Raw genomic sequence first — 15,492 nt, 5'->3', positions numbered from 1 at the left:
GGGGGGAGAGCAGGGGGACACCCCAGGAAGAAGGGTCCAGAGAGGGATCAGAGAGCAGCAGTTGGAGATCGGGACCCACGTGCCCAGCCGGGAGTAGCGGGGAGAGAGGGGACCAGATATCGGGCTCAGGAGACTTTCAGAAGGAGGGAGGGCATGAGTCAGGAGTAGTCACGCCCACCTCGGGGAGCGAGGAAACGGTCAAGAGGAAAGTAGAGAGTTGGGCGCGCGCGCCAAGTTCAAATGTAGCGGAAGCTGGCTCAGTAAGCAGCCCAGAGAGTGAGCCAGGTCCCAAAGCCCGCCGCAAGGAGGCGGAAGGGACAGGGGGGTCCGCGTCAGAAGAGAGTAGGAAAGAAGAGACCCCGGGGGGCAGAAGGACCCAGAGACGGAAGGAAAGGCGCAAGAGGTGGAGCAAGGCTAGGGTATTAAGCTGGTGCGCTAGAGGCGGAGACTCAGACGGGTCTTCGTCGTTCTGACCTAGAAGAAGTAGGGCTGCACATTGCAGTTTGGAAAGGGAACCTGTAATCCAATAAAGACTCTTTTAAACTGAACGCTGGCGGACTTGGTCCTATGTGAGCTGGGACTGGGTGGCAGCCCTGACAGTGGGTAATTAATTGGCTCCAAAGGAGGCGAGATAGTCCAAAGATTTGCTCTGAGAATATCCTGAGAACAGGATAGGTCAGATGTAGCTATTCTAGACTACTCTTTGACTCTTAATGCTGTTTTTCAGAAGCTCTGCCCAGATGTTCAGCTGTATAGGCAACTGAACACAGTAAGTTGAGGGGAAGGAAGGAAAGCAAGACTATTTCATAGTCTCTGCCGAGAGACCAGCTACCTTTGGAGGTCTTTAAGCAGAGGCTTGACAACCATATGTCAGGAGTGCTCTGATGGTGTTTCCTGCTTGGCAGTGGGTTGGACTCGATGGCCCTTGTGATTCTATTCTATGATTTGGCTCTCTGCAATAATACCTGCTAGCAGCTGTTCCAGAAAGCTGCAAAGAAGCAAACAGGACTATTCTTTTACCTCTGCTGACAGATCAGCTGCCTTTGATCCCTCATGGCAGCCATTCCAGCAGACTACCTGAACTGTTCCCATCCTGGGTCGGGTCATTACAAGAATGGTAATATTAACAACTGATGCCCAAGCTTGTTTTTTCCTCCCTCCCTCCCTGTGCCCTTTTCCTTATGTGTTGTGCCTGCAAAAGAGACAGCGATCCTGTAGTAAGATACACACCTCCCTGTGTATGCAAGCGACTTTTTCAGTTTCTTTGTGAGTAGAGTGAATATTCTGCACTCAAGGTACCTTCTGTAATGAGTTGTTATTTACAAATGTGTACGTATGCAAGTTGAGCACAGGTTTTGCCACACTTGAATCAGCAGTCAGCCTACACACAAGCAAGTGAGGTGTCCCACAAGTGCCTGTGGCTTGGAGTAGCCACCAGCCATCAAAAGCCATTAGCTGTGATCACCCCCCATACTGAGCTCTGACTCAACAGAAATGGATATTTAAACATCTAGCCAAATTGCTGCAATGTCTGAAAAATTTGTTACTGTGCTAGTTCAGCGGCCAAAATCCCCCGCACTGTGAAATTATTTGATAAAAATGCTTATGTAATCAATTGCAAGAGTGGTTTGCTAGAAAATAAACATTTATGCAAGAAGGCTGCTATATTAATGAAGAATAGGCATGGTTTTAAAAGAAAGCATAAATTTATTTTAAGTGCATGTCTGTGGGGTGCTTGTGATCTGAACAAGACCTGGATGAGTCCCAGGGCAAGAAACCCTTCCTCTGTTTGCTTTCTCAGCATTCCCTACATCTTAACCACCTGTTATTTGTAGCAGAGCCACATATGGGTAAAATGGGAGACATAGCAGCTGTCAAGCAACAGACCTCCAAGTGTCCCTATTTTCCAGGGACAGTCCCGGATTTACATAACCCGTCCCCATTTCTAATTGGATCCTGGAATGTCCTGCTTTTCCTTAGGATGTGCCTGCTCTCATCAAAGAAATGTTGGAGGGTTCTGGCGTGTGTGTTTCAGAGCTCATCAACACATCCATTTCCCCTACCACTTTCCCTCAGGGAAACCCAATCTTTAGTGCTGAATCGGCACAAACTGCAATTGAGTTTCCCGCAGATTGCTCTTTGTTCCACTTCAGAGCTAAAGAGCAGGTTTTCCAGGTGAAAGTAGTGGAGCAAATGCTAAACCACTCCAACTCGTGCCTAGATATTGTGGGACAAGCAGGAAACTGCTTGTACCCGTGCTTTCTAGGAACCGGACAAGCAGAAGTGTGGAAACGCAGGCTTCTGTACATGGACTGGGATCAGTGGTGTAGCATGGACTGCCAGTGCCCAGGGGAGGGAGGGAGATGGAGTACGTATTCACATTCAACTGCCTAACAGTGTCCATGACACCCAGGAGATGGCAGCCACAGAGGTAATAAAAACGAGTTGTTTCATTGTCTGGAGAGGTCACTTCCTGGTTCGCATGGAGAAGCCCATCAACAGAAAAATTCCTTCCAGTAGCACCTTAAAGACCAACTAAGTTAGTTCTTGGTATGAGCTTTCGTGTGCATGCACATTTCTTCAGATACACTGAAACAGAAGTTGCCAGATCCTTCTATATAGTGAGAAGGTGGGGAGGGGTATTACTCAGAAGGGTGGTGGGAATGGGAGATTGGCAGATAGCTGAGATGAGCCTGTTGACGACTCTTAACAACTGTAATAGGTCTTACAGGAAAAGGCAAGGGGTGTGAAGGTGAGAAATGGCTTAGTCATGTATAATGAGATAAGAATCCAATGTCTTTGTTCAGACCAGGTCTCTCCATGGTTTTAAGTTTGGTAATGAGTTGCAATTCAGCAGCTTCTCTTTCCAGTCTATTTCTGAAGCCTGAAGAAGTGTGCATGCACACGAAAGCTCATACCAAGAACTAACTTAGTTGGTCTTTAAGGTGCTACTGGAAGGAATTTTTTTATTTTGACTATGGCAGACCAACACGGCTACCTATCTGTAACTGGACCCATCAACAGAGGTGCACAGCTGTATTGAGGCAGCACCGGGTGTTGAAATTTTGCGCCCCTAGCAATTTTTCACCTAGGGCAACTGCCCCTATGGGCCCCTACGTGATATGCCACTGACTAGGATCCACATGTGCACATGCTTGCTGTGCCCCAGCACACGTTTTTCTTCTTTGCTTTGAGAGATCGGGGGCGCGGTAGGGGCCATTTGGAGGTCTAGTGCACCTCACTGGAGCCTGAACTGGGGTCCAAAAGGTCTACGGTCTGTGTGCCCTGGTGCTTGTCTAGTGATGCCTCAAGTCCCCTGAGCCTGTTGTGCCACTTCCCACATGGATCAAGCCCTTGTTGCTCCTTCCTCTATATCAGGCTTCCTCAACCTCGGCCCTCCAGATGTTTTGGGACTACAATTCCCATCATCCCTGACCGCTGGTCCTGCTAGCCAGGGATCATAGGAGTTGTAGTCCCAAAACATCTGGAGGGCCGAGCTTGAGGAAGCCTGCTCTGTATGATTCTGTGGCATCGGACAGGTGAAGAGCCCCATCCGAGGCAGACACAGATGTCTCTGGTACCCTGAGGCATGCCTGCAATTCGGGAGCCTAGAATCTATCCAGGAAACCTGAATTAATGGCCACGTGGTTTGTCTAACTTTCCCAGAGGAATTCTGAATTAGGCTGGGTGAATTTGCCTATCTCTGAATGCTTTATATTGTTGGTGGTTTCCTCTTTGGGACTGTGTCGTGGCACACTTTGCACATGCTATTCCTACCGGAGTAAAAGTCTTTAGTTGACTCGCAACCCTCCACGGCGGGGCAATGAAATGAGATGCCGCTATACTCCGGGCCCTGGGCTTTATCTTCTGAGGGGTGCAGAGAACCCTTCCTATGTATCTCTTTGAGAGTTTTGCATGGCAGAGCAGGTAAGTTCTACAAACCACACTGCCGTTTTTGTGCTGCAGTTGCTTGTCCTTGTGCCAGTGGCGTAGCGTGGGGGGTGCAGGGGGGGCCGGCCACACCGGGCGCAACATCTGGGGATTAGGGTTAGGGGGCGCAAATCCACGGGTTAGGGGGCGCAAATTACTTGCCTTGCCCCGGGTGCTGACAACCCACGCTACGCCACTGCCTTGTGCTATTGCTCAGCTATGCATTCAGCCAGAAGATAATGTAATTTTGGGGGTAAAAGGGAGTGGGGGTGGTGAAGTTGGGAGATTCTCCTTCTTTCCCATCAGACCAAAGCCGCAGTGAAGTCTTTCCTCTGCATACATTTGCAGGGCACATAGTCTGCTTTGAGTTCTTCTGCTGTCAGGGTGGACAACTGATAAACTATGTGAGAACTTTGTAAGGGGGAAACCAGGAAATTACTTATCAAGCTCCAGCTTTGCAGAGGTTCTGGTGCCAACGTTTGGGGTGGGGAAGGGGGGAAGGCTCGCCCAAACACACAACATCTGCACACATTATAATCTTGAGGCTCCAGCTGTTCAGAACTCTTTCAAGCCATGTAAGTGAGGAAAAAACTTTATTTCTCTGAGGCGAATTGTCATTATTCTCTTGGCTCCTGAAAGCTCTCAGAGAAACCAGATTCCAAATAGGTTTGCTAATACCAGCTCCGGTTTTAACTGGCTTTCTTACACAGCAACACACACCCGTGGGCATGATAAACAGCATACTGTTTTGCTTGTAAATGTAATGATACGCTAGCCTATTCTCTAGGCAGCATTTTCTTCCTTTGCTCTTAAATTTGTGCATTTGTGGCTTCAAGAAAAGGATATCTGATTTAATTTTTAATTTTTTTTGTCTTTCCAGTGCACACAGCACAATTTATTTTCAGAGTAAAGTGTGCTGTTGATAAACTGCGGAAATAAGCAGCTTTGTAATAACCATGCTTTTCTTGAGATTGTAGCTTGTGATTTGAGACAGATGAAACATTTTAAGAAACATAGGGCAGTTTGCTGGAATCATTGCTGCCCTTAATACAAATTACATCTGTTTCTGCTCTGCTATGGGCTCCTGTCAAATGACTGGTTTTGCAGTTTCTGGTATGATTCAGTCAAATGGGAGACAATGGCTGATTCAACCATTGTTTATATGGCTGCAGAAGGTGTCTACTGGTGAGTGTCTATGACATCACTAGATATCTTCCTTGAGAAGTTTAGGAACAAACATGTTTGAAGTGTTTGTATATGGTCATTAGTAGCTACTGGAAGGTATGGCCCATTTCAGTAGCCAATCAGTTTTCTCCAAAATTTAACTAAGCAAGATTTCAATGATTTAACCTGTTTCAAACTCAGTGAAGTCTGTGGAGCTGGCTTGAGAGCAGTACATGTGAAAAGGATCTAGGAGTCTTGGTTGACCACAAACTTGACATGAGCTAACAGTGTGACGCGGCAGCTAAAAAAGCCAATGCAATTCTGGGCTGCATCAATAGGAGTATAGCATCTAGATCAAGGGAAGTAATAGTGCCACTGTATTCTGTATTCTGCTCTGGTCAGACCTCACCTGGAGTACTGTGTCCAGTTCTGGGCACCACAGTTGAAGAAGGACACTGACAAACTGGAACGTGTCCAGAGGAGGGCAACCAAAATGGTCAAAGGCCTGGAAACGATGCCTTATGAGGAACGGCTAAGGGAGCTGGGCATGTTTAGCCTGGAGAAGACTCTGATGATGATTTTTTTGGTGGTATGCTATTTGTAAGTGGATTCATCTTGCAGTTTGATAGCTAAAAAGTATGTGTCTATATTTGGCTTGCAGGTTTGTAGTTACCATTTTATTATTGTGTACATAGTACTTTTCCCATTTTATTTATATATTTTACATCTCTGGATGAATTTTAGTACAATTTACAGTGACTGTCTTGACCTTTTAAAAATTGCTTTTTGTTGTGGTGAGCAGTCTGCACACTTCTTTTTAATCTGGCATTTTTATTATGGAGCTTGAGTATTCATGAGGATGACGTTTTGTGTGGCAAAATATGCTTCCAGGCTCTGGGCCTCTGGCTGGAGAGGGGGCTCCTGAGAGTACACAGAGTGTGCTAATGGGGCTAATTGCTACCGCGGCAGAGTGGATGGAATTTCCATCTGGAAAATGGAGCTGGGGGTTCTTAATTTCCCAAGTGTTTCCATCCTAATCTAAATTAAACCTCTTTGTCCACAGCTGCTTTTTATCAGATTTAAAAAGAAGGGAGATCCAAACTTGGCTCTCCAAAGTCTCTTCTAGTTTGATCTTCATTCAGTTGCACACAGAGACACAGACACACACCGTTTACAATATAAGGATGATAATAAAACTGACTTATTTTACAGGATTCTTCCATGATTATTGAAATGGTGTAAGCAAAGAACTTTGAACACTCAGAAGTGTTTGGTATGGAATATTATCTCAAAAAGCAAAAACATGTACTTCGGTGTTCAGGGTAAAGTATTTTCAGTAGGTCCATAGATCCTTTCATCCTATATAATAAAGCTTTCTGAACCTTTTATTCCTTATCTGTTTGATCCAACAGATGTTCCTTGGTCCACAGATGGTTAGCCTATTTAATTTTCTCTGTAATCCTCAAATGCTCTGCTCAGTGCATTTTCTCTATGCAGGAATGTGCTGGTTTGTATCATATAGACTTCATATACTGAATGAAGAGCCCTTCTGACTGGTGAATGATGTCATTTCCTGGCTCCAAAGCTAATAAGCCACACATGTCATATTGTGTATTTGCGATGGTTAGTTTCTTCCTCTCGCTTAACGCGTGGTTTCCAACTGGCAGCCTTTGCACTGAAATGCTTCAGTGTGGCTCAACGCTAGTTATGCAACCTATCAAATAGGATTTGTTGCGTAAGGAAGTGTTTCGCTGGATATTAGTCCCCAAAAGCTTTATTCAGTGAAGATCCTGAAATTGTATTGCTACAACCCATGCTCCACACCAAAAAGCCCACCAGGAGCTTGGTAATTATTCTGTTTTTGTTACATGCTTCAAAAAAAACCTCATGGCGGAGGCCTGCATTTAGCTTGGTGGATCACACGTGCCGCAGTTCTATTGGTAAAATCTCTCGCTATAATATTTCTAGTACTCTTGTCAGCACACTGAGCTACTAGGGGAGTGAAAGAGGCACATAGACTTAACTGATACTTGGAAGCCGGTCCTTCCGGGAATCTACCCCAGATGCTGAATAGGTCACCTTGGGAGGAAGAGGATAGGAAGGGGAGGCGCTGCCATGACCAGCCAAGGGGGAGGCTTTCCTCCCTCCCTCTCTTTCTTCCTGACACCAAGGAAGGCTTGAAAAAGGAGAAAGGGAAATTGGCAGGTGCTGAGGGAGTGATACCATTGGCCTTTGGGTAAGAAAGAGGGTGGTCCTTCAGAGAGAGAGCGACCCATTGGTGGGTTTGAAAGCTGGGGAAGAAAGAGCACATTGTGATCTGGAGGAAGGAATCTGAGGCAGACAATGAGGGAGAGCATGTCCTCCCTCAAAGAGGGCACTGGCTATATTGGACAGCCACAACATCCGACTGGTAGGTCCCTCGTTGCTGGGTTTAATCTGGCCACTGAGTGCTGTCTCAACAGATCGAGGGACCTATATATACCTATGCACTTGACCCAGAGCTTCCTCTTTTGGCTCGTGCGTTCGGAACACCCGCCCACCTCTCCCTATATTTAGGGCATTTTGCGATTGACTTTGCTATGTCGTCGTGTGTCATCTGTCATTGGGACGGGGGCACGGCAGGATTTTTTCCCACTTGGCTGATTGGCTATAGCCATTTGGGTTTTGCCTGCTGCGTAGCAAATCGTCACAACTTATAAGGTTGCGGATAGGCTCTGGTTCAGGTGATAGGGATGGGAGAACAGTCTCGCCATCCCTATGTGAAGTGTATTCCGTTAAAGGAATCCAGGGACTCAGCTTGGTTTGGTCCACCCCCGAGAGGGGTTGTGCCTGTGCCTGAGTCCAGGGGAGCATCTGGGGAGTGGACATAGCCTGTACCCGGGCTTTCTACCTACCTCAGGTGTTCACCCTTGGCTGACCTATGATAGAGCTCTGGGTCAGCGCTACCTGCAAGGGTGCAGGGAGCTAGTCAAACCAGAGCCTATGCAACCACTCACTTTCTGTAATCAATAAAGTTGTGGCCTAAATTCTGCCAAAATCCAAACTAAAATTTGAGTCAAGTGTGTTTTTGTTTATGGGGGAGTTCTCTGGGTCTGAACACGCAAATATTGTGGCCGGGAAGAGACACAGAGGCTTGCCTTGCTGTCTGTGCTGAATCCAAAAATATGGCCTTGGCTTTGGGGGACACCAAAAGAAACCTAACCAGAGAGCATGTTCTGTTGGAGCATTATGCTGTGTGTTCAGCTCAGCCTATAAAAAGGTAAAGGGACCCCTGGACCATTAGGTCCAGTCGTGGACAGCTCTGGGGTTGCAGCACTCATCTCGCTTTACTGGCCGAGGGAGCCAGCGTACAGCTTCCGGGTCATGTGGCCAGCATGACTAAGCCGCTTCTGGCGAACCAGAGCAGCACACGAAAACGCCGTTTACCTTCCCGCTGGAGCGGTACCTATTTATCTACTTGCACTTTGACGTGCTTTTGAACTGCTAGGTGGGCAGGCGCAGGGACCGAGCAACGGGAGCTCACCCCGTTGCGGGGATTTTGTTTGTAAATATAACCATATATAACACCACCTTCTCCAGTGACTTTCATTCTACTACAACCAGACCTGGGGTATGGCTGTGTCACCCCTGAACCCTGAAATATCTCACCACTAAGAAATCAGGATGCACATAAAAGTACATCTGGGGAATAGAAGTGTTCTAGGTTTTCAGGGGGGACCCCCTAATCCCTAGAAATTAATCAATGGTATGTTTTTAGTTATTTGGAATATGAAGGGGGAAACACAAGCTGCAGAGGAATTCCTGGGCTAGCCTGTGCAAAACGACCTGGCCATTAAGAAACAATACAGGGCCATTGAGGGCCATTGGCAATGCAAGAGAACTGGCCTTCCCCCTGCCCTGAGGTGTGAACAGAGACAGCAGATTTGGAAGGCTGCCAGGGTAACTGGGTGTGAGGTGACAGGAAAAGTGAGTCTTTAGCAATGTGTGCTGGGAAGAAGGCCAAAAATAATAATGACTGGGATCCATCTTGGGCAGGATGGCTGAAGGCAAGCTGGGAAAGATGACTTAGACTCCAATGTTGCACTGCTCTCGGGAATAAGACCTTCTTGATATTACCATGCTGCAAGATCTGGACTGCCACCATCTAAATTCAGGTGTAAATATGTGAATAAATTATATTTATTTATATGGATCTGCCCTTGATCTTTCTGCCTTTCACATGGAAGTTATCTCAATGCAAAAATACATATATGTCTTTGTTTTAGACATCCCTTGTTTTTACCCACAAGATTTTGGAATGGTTGTGATTGGTCAGCCAAATAGTACAAGAGATAGTACAAGAATACTTGGCTAGTTTAGATGTATTCAAGTCTCCAGGGCCAGATGAACTGCATCCAAGAGTATTAAAAGAACTGGCAGATGTGATCTCAGAACCACTGGCAGTCATCTTTGAGAATTCCTGGAGAACAGGCGAAGTCCCGGCAGACTGGAGGAGGGCAAATGTTGTCCCTATTTTCAAAAAGGGAAAAGAGAGGACCCAAATAATTACCGCCCAGTCAGTCTGACATCAATACCAGGGAAGATTCTGGAGCAGATCATTAAGAAAACAGTCTGTGAGCACCTAGAAAGGAATGCTGTGATCACCAATAGTCAGCACGGATTTCTCAAAAATAAGTCATGTCAGACTAACCTGATCTCGTTTTTTGACAGAATTACAAGCCTGGTAGATGAAGGGAACGCAGTGGATGTAGCCTACCTTGATTTCAGCAAGGCATTTGACAAGGTGCCCCATTATATTCTTGTAAAGAAGCTGGTAAAATGCGGTCTTGACTATGCTACCACTCAGTGGATTTGTAACTGGCTGACTGACCGAACCCAAAGGGTGCTCATCAATGGTTCCTCTTCATCCTGGAGAAGAGTGACTAGTGGTGTGCCACAGGGTTCTGTCTTGGGCCCAGTCTTATTCAACATCTTTATCAATGACTTGGATGATGGACTCAAGGGCATCCTGATCAAATTTGCAGATGACACCAAACTGGGAGTGGTGGCTAACACCCCAGAGGACAGGATCACACTTCAAAACGACCTTGACAGATTAGAAAACTGGGCCAAAACAAACAAGATGAATTTTAACAGGGAGAAATGTAAAGTATTGCACTTGGGCAAAAAAAATGAGAGGCACAAATACAAGATGGGTGACACCTGGCTTGAGAGCAGTACATGTGAAAAGGATCTAGGAGTCTTGGTTGACCACAAACTTGACATGAGCCAACAGTGTGACGCGGCAGCTAAAAAAGCCAATGCAATTCTGGGCTGCATCAATAGGAGTATAGCATCTAGATCAAGGGAAGTAATAGTGCCACTGTATTCTGCTCTGGTCAGACCTCACCTGGAGTACTGTGTCCAGTTCTGGGCACCACAATTCAAGAAGGACACTGACAAACTGGAACGTGTCCAGAGGAGGGCAACCAAAATGGTCAAAGGCCTGGAAACGATGCCTTATGAGGAACGGCTAAGGGAGCTGGGCATGTTTAGCCTGGAGAAGAGGAGGTTAAGGGGTGATATGATAGCCATGTTCAAATATATCAAAGGATGTCACATAGAGGAGGGAGAAAGGTTGTTTTCTGCTGCTCCAGAGAAGCGGACACGGAGCAATGGATCCAAACTACAAGAAAGAAGATTCCACCTAAACATTAGGAAGAACTTCCTGACAGTAAGAGCTGTTTGACAGTGGAATTTGCTGCCAAGGAGTGTGGTGGAGTCTCCTACTTTGGAGGTCTTTAAGCAGAGGCTTGACAACCATATGTCAGGAGTGCTCTGATGGTGTATCCTGCTTGGCAGGGGGTTGGACTCGATGGCCCTTGTGGTCTCTTCCAACTCTATGATTCTATGATTCTATGATTCAAATCTAGTAGTCTCCCCTCCCCCACCTCTGCATACTTTCTTCTGCAGTAAATAAATGCAGATTTAATTTGGTTCCCTAAAGGATAATTCAGACAGGAATTCATCCTGCCACATGACATGTATGTTATTGAAGCATTTGTCTGCTAGGACAGCGTTTTGTTTTTGAACAGATGCTGTTTAATTGTAGCAAGAGGATGAATGCATTCAAGCGCCAGGTGGAATTCCGCTACCAGACAGCAAAGGACAGCTGAAAGAAAGGAGCTCCAAAATAAATCCCCTATACCATGGAAAGATGTCATCATCCTCAGGTTTTGGCTGCCAAGCTTTTTTTTTTTTTTTAGGTCAGTCTGTAGCCTAAAAGATGAAACTTCATTGCTTACGTAAATCACTAATAAGCAACAGGCCTTGAAGGGGCCGGCATCAAGTTTGCAGCTCTGCGTGAGGATGTAGCTTAAAAGGGCTGGCCAGGTGAGCAGGCATAAGTGGGGTGGCTCAGATTTATGACTTGATAAATGCCTGGAAAATTGGCTGAATAGTGATGGAGTGGGGTGATCTAGAAATTGCAGGCCCTTCACTCCCAAACGTCCCATTTTTTCCTCTCTCCTTGTCCTCAACTCACCTACTGTCAGGATGCTGTCAGCGGCTCCCGGCTGGTTGCCCAGGAAAGTATAAAGACAAGGAAAAGTTTATTACAGTCTTTTTTTATTCCAATCTTTACAGAGAGAGGCTATAGAACCCAGCCTCTTGGATAATGGCGTCGTCCTGAGTGAATCTCCACCCCCCATCTCTCCCACTTCCTCATTCGTCTACTCTACAGTTGCTGCTACATGCCCTCTGTCTTTGAGCTCTTTGCTCTCCTACTTTTAAGGCTCACCGGGTTCTGGGAGATGGAGGGTCTGGAATGCTTTCTAAAGCCAACATGTCAACTGGGTGTTGTTCCAGCTCTCCCATGAATTCCCAGCTTCTCCCCTCATCTGCCTCTGAGCTGCCACCTCTCTCAAACCTTCCTCTTCCTCTTCCTCTTCCTCCTCCCTGAAAGGGTCAGGATGGGGAACCGGTTTCCACCATTCCTCCTCTGCCCAGTCCCTGACTCCTGCTGAGGCTAGCCTCTGTCCTTGTGGGCAGCTGTGGTGGTGTTGCCTTCTGCAGCCAGCAAAAGAAATATCGCTGGGAGAAATAATTGAGACTGGAAATATAAGCTTGGGTCCCAAGATTCCCATACATGAGTGGAAGGAACTTCTGCTGGTGAACTCAGGGGTAGGATCACTGATTCCTCCCTCTCTGCACCTCCAGAAAGCCCTCTCGCCCTCTGTTGCATGGTGCTCTGGACAGATTTTAAGCCCTATATGTGCAGGTGCAACAGCAGAGCAGATTCAGCGTTCCTCCTGACCACAAGTAGGAGTGCCATGGAAATTCTTATGCTACCCCCAGAGGCAGTTCGGATTCCTGCCACTACCTGCAGTTTCTTGTCAACATATGGAGACTTAATGGAGCCACGTATAATGAGGAGGAAGAGGGGGGAGACCTGATATTGTCTGTTAGACTTTGTAAAAGCTGCTGTGTTTGTGACTGGAATGCTGTCTGTATTGTGCTTTGACATACAACCAGGAGTGCCAACTTGAATAAAATATTGGGGGCAGGCAGGTAAGCATCACCTCACATAACCGATCACATAATGAATGGCAATGCCCATCAATTTTGGGGAGGCCTCTCAAATATTTTATGGGGGGGGGACCAAAGACCCCTTAGCCTCCAGAAATTGGCTCCTACACTCGCAACATTTTCTACAGTCACTCTTCTGCGATAAACTATTTCTTTTCATACTTGGTATATTATTCTTCAGCAATAAGGTCAATTGTGCTACAGTGCTTCAACATGTGTATTTCTTTTAAATGAAGGTTTCATTAAAAGCTAATTATGATCATTCCGATTACTGTGAATGTGGCAGGAAAATAAAAAAGGCATTGAGGGGTCTAAATGACCTCAACATGGTAAACTGTCATTTATACTGGTGCAGCTTTATGATTATTGCTATTATTATTATTATTATTATTATTATTATTATTATTATATTTTACTGAAGTCTCCTCACCCCCCCCCCCGCACTCCCAATCTGAGTAAGGAATATTAGAAAAAGAGAGACATTAAGGTACCGTGCTTTTGTTGCTTGAGGTATGGCAGTAACTAGTTATCCAATGTACCTCTGAGTATACTTGTGCAAATTCTTCAACTGCCTGCTATATAATTGAAACACCGTGGTGCATCTGTAGCAGCGAAACCAGGCACCTTCACCTGCCCCAGATGTAACATAACATGTCTCTCCCTTATTGGTCTCTACAGCCACAGCAGGTTCTGTAACTCTCCAATTGTTTGACTTTACATCTAGTGGTGCAAACGTCCATTGTCTTTCGAGACAGGCAGATAACAGTAATTGTCTGGAATCTCTTGCTTTCAGTCTGCTAAATTATATCTTGTGTGAGGATGTATAGACATAGGGACTGAACCACAATGGAAGCAGAATCCGATACAGTGTTTCATTGATAGCATGTTTTACTGATATGCATGTTTATAGCTCTACAACAAAGCAAGCCCTGATACTTCCTATTGTCCTGCAGTTTTCCCACAGGAAAAACCACTCTTTAGTGCTCAGCTGGAGCAAATGGGCAATTTGGGTTTCCTCTGGATTAGCATTTGCTCCCATTTAGCCCTAAAGAGCAGGTTCTCTCTGGTTTGTAGTCCTTAACCCTACAAGGGCTGCATCAACTACTGAAGGCAACAAACCTCTGAATAGCAGCAGCTGGGAAATGGGGAAGGTTCTCTTGTGCTCAGGTCCCGCCTCCTGGCTTCTCACAAACATCTGGTTGGCCACTGTGAGACTAGGAAGCTAGACCAGATACGCCACCAGCCTGATCCAGAAGCCTCTTCTGATGAAACTCTACTCACATTTTTAATATCAGACCTGGTGTGGATGAAACTCATAAACTCGCAGCTTTTGGCTTAGTACCTAGATCTTGTTACAGATAGGTAGCCGTGTTGGTCTGCCATAGTCAAAATAAAAAAATTCCTTCCAGTAGCACCTTAAAGACCAACTAAGTTAGTTCTTGGTATGAGCTTTCGTGTGCATGTTTCGTGTGTATCTGAAGAAGTGTGCATGCACACGAAAGCTCATACCAAGAACTAACTTAGTTGGTCTTTAAGGTGCTACTGGAAGGAATTTTTTTATTTTACCTAGACCTTGTTTCACTCAGCTCTGATGTGGCAGATACTGTCTCCTTAAGACCACCTGGTCTAAAAATGGCTTTAAGGCTTTGGATCATTGGTCTTTGGTGGGTGGGTTGGGATCTACTCACTGATCTACAGAGAGCTGCTACAGCAGCACAACCACCATACACTACAAATACATGGTAAACAAAAATATTAAGAGAGTTCCCAGGTGCATGTTTGTGTTAAATATGGTTTCTGGCCTGAGAAGGTGGAAGACCAGTGCTCTAGATTATATTTAATGTGGCAGTAGTGCAGCAGTTTTCTAAGCTTGGGAGCCCTGGGTTTTCTTTGCGTTCATGCTCAGTATTTTCTTTTCTGTTCATGTACAGAGGCAGATGACAATTTAGCTGGTTGCTGCCTAGGTTAGTTCCAGATACCACTTATTCTTCATAGCTGCCAAGGTCTTCTATGACCTCACTGAGGACATGACATGAATGCTTTGAGAAGGCTCTCTTCAGCTTCCATATGGAGCAGCTTCTAGGTAGCAGCCATGAGTTATTCCTATGCAACTCTTTCCTTAGCTGGCATTGGCTTACAAAGAACTAATCATTAAAATGGTTGTTTCCATTCATTCACTTCCTCCTTATGCACACACATAACTCTTCAACTCAATAAGCTTTCAGGGGAACTTCACAGCTTCCACAGTTTATTCAGATTCCCCACCAAATTTGCCATAGGTTATGAGGTTTCTTCTTCTGCAATTTTCCCAGCCCAGCTCTTTTACACACAGATTCCCTCTCTGCTGAAGGGTCTGGAAAGGGTGGGGAGAATACATTGCAGATATCAATATTGTGCAGCTTGAAGCAATTGGATGCATAAAAACCAACTCCTCTTGGGGAAAAAATTGTCCAGACCTATAAATATTATTCAAACCAGAACTGCTTCAAAACGGGTACAAAGACAAATCAATGATACCTCCAAATAGTTCCATAAGACACGTGCTTGGCCTTAGTCACTTAATTCATTTCAGGGTGTGTCTCAGCTGCAGACCCTCCAAGTGTCCCTATTTTCCAGGGGCGCCCCTGATTTAGAGAAGCCGTCCCGGTTTCTGATTTGATCCTGGAATGTCCGACTTTTCCTTAGGATGTTCCTATTTTCATTGGAGAAATGTTGGAGGCTATGGAGTTATACAACCCCCCGAGCCATCTGAAGGCAATCCTGTTTAATGTTTTATTACGTTTTCATATGTTTTGGAAGCTGCCCAGAGTGGCTGGGGCAATCCAGTAAGAT

At 45.7% G+C, this 15,492-nt stretch overlaps 1 protein-coding gene across 5 annotated transcripts in view; it reads left to right on the top strand.

The window, feature by feature from the left end:
* Window positions 1–15,492, top strand: part of C1QTNF7 (C1q and TNF related 7) — a 40,693-nt gene that overhangs the window by 14,285 nt on the left and 10,916 nt on the right. Inside the window, exon 1 of one of the 5 annotated variants that reach the window (XM_082238584.1) lies at window positions 3,906–3,927. The exons of the other annotated variants lie outside the window; for them this stretch is intronic. The gene's annotated coding sequence lies outside the window, so the exon portion shown is untranslated. Of the gene's footprint in view, window positions 1–3,905; window positions 3,928–15,492 lie in introns of those variants that run through there. 5 annotated transcript variants of the gene reach the window in all.

Source organism: Podarcis vaucheri (assembly GCF_965113315.1).
Source record: "Podarcis vaucheri genome assembly, chromosome: 9".
NCBI classification, from domain to species: Eukaryota; Metazoa; Chordata; class Lepidosauria; order Squamata; family Lacertidae; genus Podarcis; species Podarcis vaucheri.
This window is presented reverse-complemented; position numbering and strand designations above follow the sequence as displayed.